The sequence below is a fragment of the Coccinella septempunctata genome, chromosome 1 (genome assembly GCF_907165205.1).
Source record: "Coccinella septempunctata chromosome 1, icCocSept1.1, whole genome shotgun sequence".
Taxonomy (NCBI): domain Eukaryota; kingdom Metazoa; phylum Arthropoda; class Insecta; order Coleoptera; family Coccinellidae; genus Coccinella; species Coccinella septempunctata.
The window spans coordinates 13901900-13917239 of record NC_058189.1 but is presented as its reverse complement, the minus strand read 5'-3'; the positions used below and the strand labels follow the sequence as shown (position 1 = coordinate 13917239).

At 34.1% G+C, this 15340-nt stretch overlaps 1 protein-coding gene across 2 annotated transcripts in view; it reads left to right on the top strand.

Moving 5' to 3' along the window:
- The window catches only part of LOC123309630 (SNF-related serine/threonine-protein kinase), a 111076-nt gene that overhangs the window by 61489 nt on the left and 34247 nt on the right, over window positions 1-15340 (top strand). The gene's annotated exons all lie outside the window — the stretch shown is intronic.

Genomic DNA, 15340 nt, shown 5'->3' with positions numbered 1-15340 from the left:
GTTAATCAGTGAAGAGGAAGTGTTATTTGAGAATATTTCGCATTTTCCTTCCGTTCTTGAAATGACCAAATGACCAAATTTCGAACAATAAAATCCTCATAGTGCATACGCGTGTGTATGGTTTTCAACTGTGTAAAAAATTTTAACACTTAAAAATTGAGAATAATTGATACTTGTCAAAAAGAAAATTGTGTGAATTTTAATCTGGTTTCACTATTCACTATCTAGAAAGATGTTTTCAATAATTTACTATTATGATATTTCACTATTTTCTATCTGCATGGTTTTAAGAAGAAATTCTGATGTACTAAAAAAGTATTACATGACCGGGGCTTTTTCAAGTGATAAATATTATTATTTTTATTTTTAAGTTCACAAAACGTGTTGAGAAATATTCCTATTAACATATTAATTCACAAGTAGTTCTTGCGTGAACAGGTATATACCCATTTTATATGATTCATTACGTTTTATAATATTATATAATAATAAATTATTCATTAATACCCTATTCATTTCTGAATAGGATCATTTTTCTATCTGCTCTGATTTCGAAATCATTCGGATCAAAATGATCAGAACATATATTATACAACATTTTCTTTGAGCAAAAACATCATAAAAGGGAAAACGTCTTCTTTCCATATTAAATGGAAGTCTGGGAGAAGATATCAAAATAATACATGTTTGCTGCCACGTGCGACGCCACTGAACAACATCACACTGCAGGTTGATTCACCTATGGACTATGGAGGGATAAATCCGAATGAGATTTTCCGTCCTTTCCACATATTTCGCACTTACGAACCATGTTGCTGAAAAAAATCACTGACACGCAACTCAAAACTCAAAAAAACGGTCAAAAAATATAAATATTCCGTACCGTTGTACTCGATCCTGTATTGGCAACGTGGAACTCACAGAGTGGAGCTGCGTTACTATAGTGATAACTGAAGAAGGAGAGGCTTAGAGAGAGGGCTTCATTCTATTGGGCAGCGCTTATTACGGTGTCCGTGAAGTTAGCACCCACTTTTTCGAAAATGAAGAAAATGTTTTTTGCATTCGTCAGTAACTCGTTAGTAACTATTTGTAACACAAAAATTTTCGTTTGTACCTCAAAGATACTGGTAGAAAAACACCGCATTCCGCTGGGTGCTAACTTCACGGGCACCCACTGTTCGATTTTTCGCGAAAAATAAAATACACTTGGAAAGTCCATCGTTAGTAACTATTTGTAAAACAAAAATTTTCGTTTGTAACCTAATCCATGATGGAAAAATGACACCCCCAAAACGTGAAGTTAGCACCCACATTTTCGAAAATGAAGATAATTTTTTTTGCATTCGTTTGTAACTCGTTAGTAACTATTTGTAACACAAAAATTTCCGTTTGTAACCTCACCTAAACGGGAAAATGACACCCTCAAAATGCGAAGTTAGCACCAACATTTTCGAAAATGAAGATAATTTTTTTTGCATTCGTTTGTAACTCGTGAGTAACTATTTGTAACACGAAAATTTTCGTTTGTAACCTAACCTATGATGAAAAAATGGCACCTCCAAAATGCCGAAGTTAGCACCCACATTTTCGAAAATGAAGATAATTTTTTTTGCATTCGTTTGTAACTCGTTAGTAACTATTTGTAACACGAAAATTTTCGTTTGTAACCTAACCTATGATGAAAAAATGACACCCCCAAAATGCGAAGTTAGCACCCACATTTTCGAAAATGAAGACAATTTTTTTTGCATTCTTTCGTAGCTCGTAAGTAACTATTTGTAACACGAAAATTTTCATTTGTACCTCAAAGATAATGCCAGAGAAACACCGCATTCCACTGGGTGCTTACTTACTTATTAGAATATAGTCCATCGTTAGTAACTATTTGTAACAAGGTTTGCAACCTAACATATATTGGTAAAATGACACCCTCAAAATGCGAAGTTAGCAAATACACATTTTTAGGAAAATCTCAAGAACACGCAATAAGAATATCTCATTCAGGCAACGTTTCGGATAACTTGAGGAACTCGCATTGGGAATTTCTCATTCATGTCACGTTCGCGATAACTTTAGGAACTCACATTGAGAATTTATTATTCCGGTTATATTCGGGATAACTTTAGAAAGTCGCAATAAGAATTGCTTATTGATGTTAAGTTTGAGACATCTTCTGGTACTCGCAATAAGATGAAACCTGGAAAAAGCAATGTGAGGTCCTGAGATTTCTCCTGCGTACACCAGTGAGAATGTCGCTTAGTTAAGACATCGTCGAGACCTCGCAACAGGAGTTCGCATAAGATCCTCATTATAACCTCCCAGAGATCTCGAGGAGAAGTCTGTGTTGCCTGGGTAGGGCTTTCCAACGAGAAATTAATGAAAATAAGGAAGATCTCAAAATATTCAACCTACTCAGTACATAAGCAACCAAAGGATCGGGCAGCCAATTTTATCAGGAAAGAGCTGTGTTCCTCAGTGAACTCTACGAACAACAAAAGCTGACGATAAACCACCAAATCATTAAAGTGGACTGCCAAGATAATATCATATCTGCTTTACAAAAAATGGGACAAGGATTATGTAGTGTGATGGAAAAGCGTAAGTGCGTGGAATGCTCTCATGAAGAAATGTTCACACGAATGTATAAAACCATTCAGCTGACTGAGCCTAAAAACCTCGAAAACACGCTTCTGGAATCACTGCAAGGAGAGTTTAATTGCAGAATGTGCTCTAAGGCAACATTAGTGGACAATGAATTCAGCACCTAATTTTCATTGATATACGAGTGGAGCCGAAAATGTAAAGTTGGAAAATTTGCCTTTGAATTTGAATTTTCCTGAACATCAGTTCATATTACGGGGTTTGGTATGTTACCAGAAATCACCTACTATAGCGAGCTTGGGACACTATATTGCTATCTGTCGGAGAAATGATGGAGCGATGGGGTTATACAATGATATGTCCAAAATGAAAATTGTACCAAAAACAGTGGTATTTGACGTCCACCTACTATTGTATAGTATTTGAAAAATTTTCATATTAACATGTAAATTTATTTTGAAAATATACTTTCTCTTAAAATATTATTCAATTCATATTCAAAAAACCTAAAATTGATGAGACAGTGAAAGGCTTGGGTATAAAGACGTTTATTTCATTTTTCCTATTACCTGACAATTCTTCGACTGCTCGGTGAAATTACGGATAAAAATCAATATGAATTGGATGTGAAATATGTGGGTATGGATAAAAATACAAAGTTACTTCGAGCACAAACATTGAGCCCCAGACGAAAATTTCCATGAAAAAAATACTTAAAAAGAAACAGAAATTTGTGTCACAAATATGTAGTTACAGAGGAAGTAGGTACTCATTTTACGGAAGCAATACACTAATTCAGAATTCTCCAAAATGTATATATATGCTAATTTTGCACTTTAGGGGTGTTGTTAATTGAAGAGTAGTTTACTAATGAAAAATTATGTGTGTCGAACATTTAGTAACAGGGTACTAACGAGTTACAAACGAATGCAAAAAAAAATTAATAGTAACTTACGACGAACTTTTCAACCGTACTTTATTTTTCGTGAAAAATCGAACAGTGGATGGCCTTGAAATTAGCACCCTGAGAAATGCTGTGTTTTTCTACCAGTATCTTCGAGGTACAAACAGAAATTTTTGTGTTACAAATAGTTACTAACGAGTTACGAACGAATGCAGAACGAATTATCTTAATTTTCGAAAAAGTGGGTGTTAACTTCGCATTTTGGAGTTGTCATTTTTCCTTCATAGGTTAGGTTACAAACGAACATTTGTGTGTTACGAGTCTTTACTAACGATGAAGTTCCCAACTGTACTTTATTTTTCGCGAAAAATCGAACAGTGGGTGCACGTGATGTTAGCACTCATCGGAATACGGTGTTATTCTATCAGTATCTTTTAGGTACAAACAGAAAATTTGGTGTTACAAATAGTTACTAACGAGTTACTAACGAATGCAGAAAAAATTTTCGTCATTTTCGAAAATGTGGGTGCTAACTTCGCATTTTGGGGGTGTCATTTTCCCATCATAGGTTAGGTTACAAACGAAAATTTTTGTGTTACAAATAGTTACTAACAAGTTACCAACGAATGCAAAAAAAATTATCTTCATTTTCGGAAATGTGGGTGCTAACTTCACATTTTGAGGGTGTCATTTTCCCGTTATAGGTGAGGTAACAAACAAAAATTTGTGTGTTACGAGTCGTTACTAACGATGAACTTCCCAACTGTACTTTATTTTTCGCAAAATTTTCGTCAATTTCGAAAATGTGGGTGCTAACTTCACATTTTGGGGGTGCCATTTTCCCATCATAGGTTAGGTTACAAACGAAAATTTTTGTGTTACAAATAGTTACTAACGAGTTTCAAACGAATGCAAAAAAAATTATCTTCATTTTAGAAAATGTGGGTGCTAACTTCACGTTTTGGGGGTGTCATTTTTCCATCATAGGTTAGGTTACAAACGAAAATTTTTGTGTTACAAATAGTTACTAACGATGGACTTTCCAAGTGTATTTTATTTTTCGCGAAAAATCGAACAGTGGGTGCCCGTGAAGTTAGCACCCAGCGGAATGCGGCGTTTTTCTACCAGTATCTTTGAGGTACAAACGAAAATTTTGGTGTTACAAATAGTTACTAACGAGTTACTAACGAATGCAAAAAAAATTTTCTTCATTTTCGAAAAAGTGGGTGCTAACTTCACGGACACCTTATTACGACGTTGCCTAAATGACAAGAAGAATTTCTTTCATAACGTGGTAGGATTAAGAAGTCAATGCTGGCACTCATGAAATGAGAAATTGAACATACATTTTGCATTATATTCATTGATTTTTTCAATATAGTTATGTGGATTTGAGAAAACTTCGTCTTAATTATGAATTTCGAATTATAATTTATAATATATATTTGTGAATCCGTTGAATTCGTTTCCTACTTCAGAAATCTGGCAACACGGAAACGAAATGAGAATAGTTTCTCCTGTAGTCGACCAGCTGAATAATACGCATGGGGAATGAAGGCGGCAGTTTTCAATGTGAACAATTCCGTCTCTTTTAATATGTCTATGATTGCAACTAATCGAAGGATATTAATTTTCGTATTCGAATACACTGTCAAATTCTGTGAATTGCCGTTGCTTGGTGACGAAAACTCATATCCTTCGATTAGTTTTAGTTAGCCTGAATGTTACCATTTAAGCTGACCAAATTAACAATTAACCTAACTTCATATTTGCATAATAAATGAACTATCTTTTCTATACAAAACTCTGATTATTATGAATCACTAAACCTAAGATGAATGAATAAAACAGAACATTCGTTTTAGTATTTGTTTTGACAGAAGTTTAGGTTAAGTTTCATGACCGGACAGGCCGCCGATGCGCATCTATCTGCGTATTAAGTTTCACATAAGAAAATCGCGTTCAATCAAGAAGTTGAGTTTGTTAACTTCTTACTTTCTATTTGTCAAGTGGTATTATTTGTTACTTGGCTACATGAACACTCATTGGAAAAAGAGACATTTATCTTATACTTTCTAATTGTTAATTGATAATCGTTCTTCAATTATTGTTATTTTGAGCTGTATGAATCCACACTTAGATATATTACGTTTATTCATTGTGGGATAATTTGTGAGGAGGCACTCTTCTTGAACTTCTTTTCTCTCCTAGTATCTGAAGCACAAGGAATAAAAATAAAAAATTGTTAGTAAGTATTGCACTTTTTTCCAGATCCAGATGCTTGGAATAATTCTATAACTATAACTTGAATCGAGGTGCTTTTAGGAGTCCATACTCTATCTACACTCCTTCATCAAACATCTGATAACATATTCAAATACGGAGCTATTTCTATCAGGATACAGAAGTATTATATTCCACTAATTCAAAATATTCGAAATTCAATGATTCTATCTCTTGATCCGTACCTGGTGATAAGGGCTTCATAAAAAAAACAAGGAGGTAGTTAAGATTACCTATCCATTCATTCTGGGACATCCTGTATAAAATGGAAATAATACTTCGGTATCAGACGTGATGAATCACAAATTCATACAGATTTATCTGCAACTTCACTAGGTGGAATTTGTAAATTTACGAAAAAAAATATGTTAATGTAAGGCTATTGGCTACAGACCACTGTGATAGAATGAATTAAATTGGTTGTTCCAATTTTCAAATCCTTAGTCTTCCTTTCCGACATTCATTCCATCGTCTACATACTCGATTGAATATTCGTCTCACTCGACATCAATCGTTCAATTTTCGGCCGACATAATTCAAATTACAGCCTCCTGTTTCAGACACTCCATCAATTAAACGCATCGGCAACCCAAATCGATTTGAATTTGATGGATAAATAAAGAAATACGACAACTAGGGACGCATAGCCGGTGATCTGGTTAACACCAAATAATTGAATCCTCACACATGGCATAAATATACAGGTTGATCCAACGAAAACTTAAGACCTCGATTTTCCCACTTTATAATGAAAATATGGAAAATCGCTTGGATCCTTCAATTTCTTATTCGAGGAGAACAACTTTTCCGCTTTTTTCATCCCCGTCATCGTATCGAGTACTATCTGACCCAAACATTTCGCTTCAAAATATCCATCGATAATAGGGAATACTCCTTCTGACGAAAATGGTGTATTTTTATTAGATATCTTTGGAACGTCACATTTTGAAATAATCATTTCATTCGTTTCCCAACAAAAATTATTTTAAGTACCGTAAAACGGGGCTACTTGATACACTTTTCCACATTTAAGGTCCTACCTCGCTGTAACAAAGATACGTTCATCGAAACTAAAATTATTTTAGCTTACTTTGGGTTAAGGTCTATCAGGTGTAATACTCAGAAGACATCTAGCCCTCCCCATATTGGAGAAAAAAAAATAAAAGACATTTTTCAAATAGCCCCATGATGGGGCTAAATGAAATTTGTTTGGAAATCGCATTTAAACCGCAAGTATACTCACAATTGAGGCTACTTGAAACGCAAAATACCTTCTTGGACTGTTGATAAAACCCTTAGGTAGGTAGTTCATTTAATAAAAAGCACAGTAGTTATAGCAAAAAAAAATACTTTTATGTAGTGGTGAGTAGGAACTAACAACCTGATTACAAAAATATTAAAGGTGGAATAAAAGAAAAACAACTACAACGATTCTAAATCAAGTCTTTAAATTTTAATTGATCTCTTCTTGAAATTTCGTATTGGAGAAGCCGTTTCCTTATTTCATTTTTTTCGACGATGCCGATGTATTCAACGCTTGAAAAAATGTAAGCTGAAGAGTTTCATTATCATAGTCTCGAGATTTTCGACTTCCTGGCTTGCTTTTGTAAAATCGCGCCATTTTCAAGTAGCCCCTGAAATGACAATAAAAAATGAATTTTTACACCAATTGCTAGTTAAACACGAGATATATGTTTTGACATTAGATTTTCGAAGGGAATGCTAGTCTCTTTCCAAAAAAAAATGTGACTGTGTTACATTGCTCATAGGTTTCTTTGTGTAATAGGAAGTATACAGATACATAAAGAATATATAAAACTTACTTTTTTTTAAAGCGACAAAATCACTATTAGCCAGCACAACAAACCTCCCGCGTATCATCTAATCTACCAACTGACCACTGTAGAAGCGTTCGCCTCTCATACATGCCTTATATTTCACACTAAAAGCCGGTAGTATGTTACTAAGCAGTGATGACTGAAATTTTCAAGTAACCTTGCCGTTTTCAAGTAGCCCCGTTTTACGGTACTTAAAAATGGGTATTTAAAATGTAAAGCGTTTCGTTTCTATTGCACAAGTTGGCAACATCGACTGAAATATGCATTGATAATAAACGACAACAAATACACTATCTTGATGAGATAGACAAAGATGGCTGTCTATGAAGTCTGCGACGAACGAGGTCGTAAAATTTTATGGGATTTTAATGGCCGGTTGCTGATGAGGCTCCCAGTGAGTACGTGCCTTATGATTACTGTAAATCAACAGCTGTTATTTTATAAACAAGCCATTGTTCTTTTTATTTTCTAGTAGGCGCTGTTGCCTAATCGTAAACTAGAAACGAAGTGATTTAAATTTTAAAACTCCTTATTTATTCTACTGAACTGAAAAATGTGGAACGATAATCCACCTTGATGATTCCGATTAAATTTACTCTTCATCAAAATAATGTAAACTTTATAAGGACAAATTTTCTTCTAACAGTTTCTGAGGCTAGACTTAAAAAAAAAACATTGTTTCATCCAACATATGGAATTTCTAATGCAAACAACAGAATATTGAAGAAAATAATGATTTTCAATGATAAAAGATTAATTACTTCGACTTGTTTTTTGTAGATGGGTAGTGAGCCATAGAAGAGATCTTCAGCGTATCTTCTTCACTGATGAAGCTCAGTTCACCCGAGATGGAATAAATAATTCAAGGAACAATCACATTTGGTCTCAAAATAATCCTCATCTCAAAAGAGAAAGAAACCATCAAAGAATTCAGGTTTTGTGCAATAAAAATATTGTAATATTCGCATTTTAACATATCATAAAAACAATAGAAAATTTGTGCCATTCGAACAAAAAACAAATCTTTCATCAGTTTTTCTCGTTCTTCTCAAATTTCTATTTGAATTTATTTTATCTCCGTGTGATTTTTCTCACCTGACAAGTAAATTGAAATTTTTGAATACGGGCTGCTGGCGGTGAATGCCTATAGGAATAAGCTTGTGAAATATTAGCGAAAAATTTTCCATATTAACGAAGATATGGGAGTTTATCAGTTTGAGGTCCTCTATCTCCACTTAGCCGTTGTTCCTTACATCACCAGTCACCCTGTATATAAGGTGAAACACTTTCAATAAACTTTCTCAATTCTCTACACTTTTTTCATCCTAAATCTACGATACGCCAATTTTTTAAGTGACTTGATGCAACTAATCAGATAGACTTGGAAGTACTGAACCATTCTTTGTCCAGCCATTGAATTTTTTATACAGATAATTTTTGGTGAAATGACTTATTTTGATGAGTTCTACCTTTCCTCAAAAAAAGCCTCAACTTTGATAGTATATTGAAGAAGTAGCAATTGAGAATCATTCATTGGTTGTAGGTATAAAGATCATAGTTTGATGCTATTATGTTAATCTGGATGTTCATGACTGAATTTCTGTACATCCGCGATCCGCGCTGATCATAGATATACTAACCTAACATGGATGAGCCCTCCATATTCGAGCTATATGGAAGAATGTGTTGCCCCCGGATTTAAAAAGCATTGAATGCGTATGGAAATTCTGATATTTGTGCGTTTTTCATGGGAATTTCAGAAGCAAACATGAAAATGATGGGCGCATGCATTCCCTGAATGATTATTTGTTTTTCAGCTACAAAAATTCATAAATAAAAGTGCATAAGTTAAAAAACACAACTGGTTCTCCGAACTCGAACAAGCTCACTAAGCTTCTGAGAATTACGGAAAATCAGAATAAAAAAATAAAAATATGAAAATTCAAGGAACTTCTCGGGAAGAAAAATATAAATCTCATTGCGATCGCAATAATGGTTTGTTCATAAATTTGAATGAATACAGAGTGTTTGAAAGTTCAGTACAATGAATTTTTAGGCAAAAAGTTCAAAGGCGGGCTGTGTGATTTTATAACTTTAATTTTTTTCTGTTTCTTGAAATGTTTGGCTCAAACTCGAAACATGCTTTGCGCTGAAGGTTTTTCATAATGGGAGATGCCAAATAATAATTTAACTAAGTGTTTGCGGATCTATATTCGAATGAACTTTTTGTCTTAAAATTACTCAGGTAATAGGTATAGGTACCCCGAAAATTGAATTTCGAAATACATACTCTGTATAATCATATTAGTAAATGTGCATGAAAATGCGATATTTTGAATAAAAATAACTTTTATTTGAGTTGAAAACTTAATTATGTACATGATTTTCACCAGGACACCTGTTTCGCTATCACAGCAGCATCTTCAGGTGTAGGTGAAGATGAACTTTTATTTGTGTTCAAAAATTATTATCCTCAACTTGCATTTACTTTACAATAAAAAATAAGAAATTTGATTTATTTTAGATTCAGCAATCATTCGAAGAGATATTTATGTACATATATATTGAAAAAAAAATATATGTCAAACCAACCTGGTCAGAAACATATTTAAATTTCAATTCATATATACTAATAATTATCAAATGAATGTTATTTCACTTATTTCTGAATCAGCTGATTGTTCTTCAAAATTACCAATTGCTAAACATAGAAAAAAAATGTATCCTCGTACCACCGCCAGCAACCAGTTTTTCTCAGGACTTTGCCCCTTGGAAATTTATAATATACAGAAAACCTATTCTCTTATACAAAAATTAAGAAATGATGAATAGAAAATTAATCAGTTAATCAAATAAAAACCCCAGATGAGAAAGATTCAAAAGGAATCTTAATTGTGAAATTTAATATTCTCGCCTTTTTTGAATACACATGTTTGGACAGTTTATGTCTCCACAATATTTTACCATTATCCATTATTAATTGAACACAATTGTGCTTCACAAAAACAGCACACTGAACACTTGTAAACAATGCTTTAGCGAGCTTTTTGCCACTACTAACTATCTGTCGACAACACGTTTCTCTTTTCTTTATTGCTTCCGTTGTAAGTTATAATTTCCATGGTTCCGATCAAGCTTCTCGAAACCGGGCATAAATAAATGTTACTCTAGTTAACAATGTGCGAACGTCCAACTTTTTTTTTGTTGTAGCAGGGGGAAAATCTGCTGAAGAACCACACCTCTCCTGAGGTTGGACAGTGTGGAGTTGCTGACTCTATAAGTTCGACGACCACTGAAAACTCTCAACTGCTTCTTCATAGGTTCCGGGCATTTTGCCTACAAACCAGTGGACTCTTATATGGTTTCTGGACTCTCACAAGATCATTGTCGTGTTGAAAATTGTGTGCTGTCTATTATATCTTATATAGGTTAAGTTCTTCTTTGGTTAGGTGGTACTGAATCAATAATTCAGCTTTGCATTCTTAGTTCTATAACTGGTTCCCGCTCCAAGTCATACATATTTGTTTATTTCTAACAAACCAGGGTACATACATCCATCGTCATTCTAAGCAGTAAATTCTCAGTGGCCTCTATTCTCCTTATGTGGGTTTTTGGCCCCATGCCGCCGATCCATTGTTGTGGTCCCGCGATGGTTTTAATCATCGTCAACTTGATGATTGTTCATATGGCTTTTTCCTATGTGTGGATGAGGTCGAGTCATTGCGGCTTTTGTTTTATTAACCGCACATTTGATGTAACTTTTCCAAGTAGGTAAGTCCTCTGTCTAGCTTCACTCCTTGGTATGTGACTTAATATTTCCATTAAACTTCTCCATCAACTTCAAGATTTTCTTTCTTGCTCAACATCCTTTTTTGCAGTAATATTGCTTGAGTGTTTCTTCTATTATCTGGATTTTATATTTTTTATGCACCAATCTAAGATGTCTAAAACATTGATGTGTGCACTTGTCACTTTTTGCAAGCATCAACCATTTCAGAAAATCGGTGATATGGGATCAGTTTCGTGGCGGCGCCACCATGTCATTTGCTTCGTTCTATCCTTGTTCTACCAGAGGAAGTCCAATGATACTCTCTCGTTTTATTTTGTTTTGCGTTGATATCGAATGTCGATCAACGTCCAACGAGTTCAAAATATGAACTTGAACTGGTGCATTTTGTCAGCTGTTAAGGAATATTTGTGCTTTGCAGTTCAATTTTCGTTGTAAAAACAAATTTGTCAATATTTCAACACTATCGAATAAGGGGTCGAATGAGGATTTACTGTTCTTCTTCAAGATAATTTCTATGACAACTTGAATTCGTGAGGGGGGTAATTCAATATGATTTTAATAAAACGCAGTTAATTGGTCAAATATCCAATATATTCAGTTGACGGAAAGGAAATTTTCACTATATCTACTCAGGAAGAATATTTGAAGTAACAGACTCGAATAGATTTATGTATTTCTAATTCTCAATACATGCTCACAATTCACATTACATATTTCCAATACAGTTTCTTTGAAATATTGCTGAAGTTTCCATAAAACTCAGCTATATCGGTCCAGAATGTTCGTTCATCTGATTTGGTTCTGCTTCAAATTCCAACAACACCGAATTCTTAACTGTAGCTCTTGAGTGTCCATATGGAAAACTGAACTTACTGAACGACATGTTGAATAAATGAATGTTCTACACCCCTTTCTCGAAACTAATACATTTTCACACACCAGTTATCGCTTATAAATACAACTTATTCGTACGTCGTAGGAAATTATTTTCAAATATCAAATGACAATGCTCTGTCGAATTCTAAACAGCGCTACCTACAGTGGAAAAAACGAAACTGATCCCATATCCCCACGAAATTAAAAACAAAATCGAATCAGTGAATACACCAGCGTTTTAGACATCTTACACCAATCTAGCTCTCATCTATGGCTTCCTGCTCTGGTGTATGATTTCTGGCCGTCGATGTCTGACTGCTACTCCTGTGTCATCTGCGTATAGAGCGTATATGTCTAACATTCTATGGGATATCATGTCCGTAGATGATGTAAGCCGAGGTCCAAGTACCGATCCTTGTGGTAATCCAGCTCCAATTGTCTAGCTTGAGAGGTTTGAAAAATCCATCTCTACCGACAATCATTTTAAATAAAATTCAGGTTTGACATTAGGTAGTTTATTATTCAACGAGAATATAACTATGGCAATTATTATTCACTTTAATGATTTAAAGTCATCTGCGTGAATAAAAATTATAATATTTCACTCGATCCACGAATGTGAAGCGATGATTTTTGAAATATTTCACCCCGATTTCAATAATATACTAATAAATTATTGACAAAGAATGTAAGGTATCCATTATGTGATCAGACTTAAGAAGGGAAATATGAAATAACAAGTCCTAATCTTCACTATACAATTCTTTCTTGTCGTTTCAATTAAATGTAACTGCAGTTTCTTGATCTACCGTGATCACAAATTCAAACCGAGAGAAGGTTAAAACAACAGTAAAAGAATCAAAAAAGGTTAACATTATCTGAAAACAAAACGATCTGAAGGAAAAACTCACATTATAAATACAGAAACGAGAAATAATCAGCCCAGTATATAGTTATCAATATTGAGTGTTACAAAATCATGATATACCTACATAATTATTCAATGAAATTCATTCACTATCTTATTGATGAAAATAAAGCAATATATTTATGTTCATGGTCTCTTTCTATGATTTTGATCATAAACTTTGATAGACCAGTGAATAATGGCTCATAAATCACGAATGGTTAATTAATGTTTGATAGACAATCTGTGAATAATGCCTCATTGGTCACAAGTGATTCTGGAATGTCATAATGCGTAAGGAAACGCATAGATTATGGTAAGTTTATGCAACGATCGTGGATAAAACTATTTTTATACGAAGGGGTGGGAAATATGTACTTCGAGGATTTGTACTCGTTTTCGCTGAAATGCAAAATTCATAGAATAGTGGACATTCCTGTCGTCGATATACAATTGCTGTCCCCGACCCGACCGTTTTGCAGAACGAGTTTTACTTTTTCCAAGGTGGTGACGGAATGTTAAACAGTTGGAAAGTAAAATGTTTTCTAAAACCTTCGTTAGAGAGTGAAAATTGGAGATGATTAGGTTTAGATATCATGCAAATAACCCAAAAATGTCTTACATTCGAAAATTACAGACAGGCAATCCAATTTTTTTTATTAGTATATTATTATATTGGTTATAAGTGCAATTAGGTTCTGTCGGAAATTTCTCTGAAATACGCCATCACGTGCCAAGTGCATTCCTATTAGAAAGGAGTAAATAAGCCCTGCTGGAATATTCCTCAGAACATTTATGATTATCTCGTTCATACCTGCATAACAAAAGTACGAACAAAAAATACATGAATTCTCTCTCTCCTTTGAAGCAACACAAAGGAATATAATTTCGTGTGGAATCTCCATCACGCAAATGCTTCGCCTTGGTGAATGAAGCCATTCCAGCAAATGTTCGGAAACAGACTTGGGAAACGGAAGAACGTAGATGAAAAGGAAGGTTGTCTTCGAACCGGAAAATCGATTGAAGTTTGTTTGGAGAAAATCTTTAAATGACAGTTCTCATAATTGGGTGCACACGTTTCTGATACTTTTTCATCCAGAAGATTACTTACTCCTCTGGCAAGTTATTCCGCTAAAACGAATTTTGACTTGCCGTACCCATCCGTATATTACTGTTTTATCTTGAATAGTTCTAGTTATTCACTTTTTTTTAACAAAAATAACAGGGCAATCCATTTCTCAGGAGTGCAATGCACAACTTTTAATTTTTAATGTTATTCTCCAGGTAACATAAGATTCTGCTCTACAGGAGGTGACAAAGTTGTCTTTGAAAAAGGCAATAAGTAATTTTCCTTTCAAAACTGTGAACATTATGTTTTATCCTTATACATATTTCAATTCAGAACAAAAAATAGGTTTACCACAATAGGGAATACTCCTTCTGACGAAAATGATGTATTTTTTATGAAATATCTTTGAAACTTCACATTTTGAAATATCCATTTCAACCGTTTTCCAAAAAAAATTATTTCAAGTATGTACTTAAAAATGAAAAGTAAAAAATGGGTATTTAAAATTTAAAGCGTTTCGTTTCCATTACACAAGTTGGCAACATGGACTGAAATATGCGTTGATAATGAAGGACAACAAATACACTATCTTGATGAGATAGACAAAGATGGCTGTCTCTGAAGTCTGTGACGAACGAGGAAGATCGTAAAATTTTATGGGATTTTTATGGCCGGTTGCTGTTGAGGCTCGCCAGTGAGTACTCGCCTTATGATGGCTGTAAATCAACAGCTGTTATTTTATAAACAAGCCATTTTTCTTTTTATTTTCTAGTAGGCGCTGTTGCCAAATCGTAAACTAGAAACGAGGCGATTTAAATTTTAAAACCTTATATTTGAAGAATGATTTTGAATAGTTTCGCTGGTGCATTCGAAAAATTCATGAATGAAACTCATAATATTTCAGTTCAAACTTGCATATGCTGTGATATCCCAAATTGAGGAGAATTCCCCATTGTACCGTACCATTCTTGGGATATTCTGAAATAAAGGTGGTGTGGCACCAAATTAAATTTGAATTGTTATCTATGTTCACCCCTACAAATAGAACTCTATGTCCATAATTGGAAATATT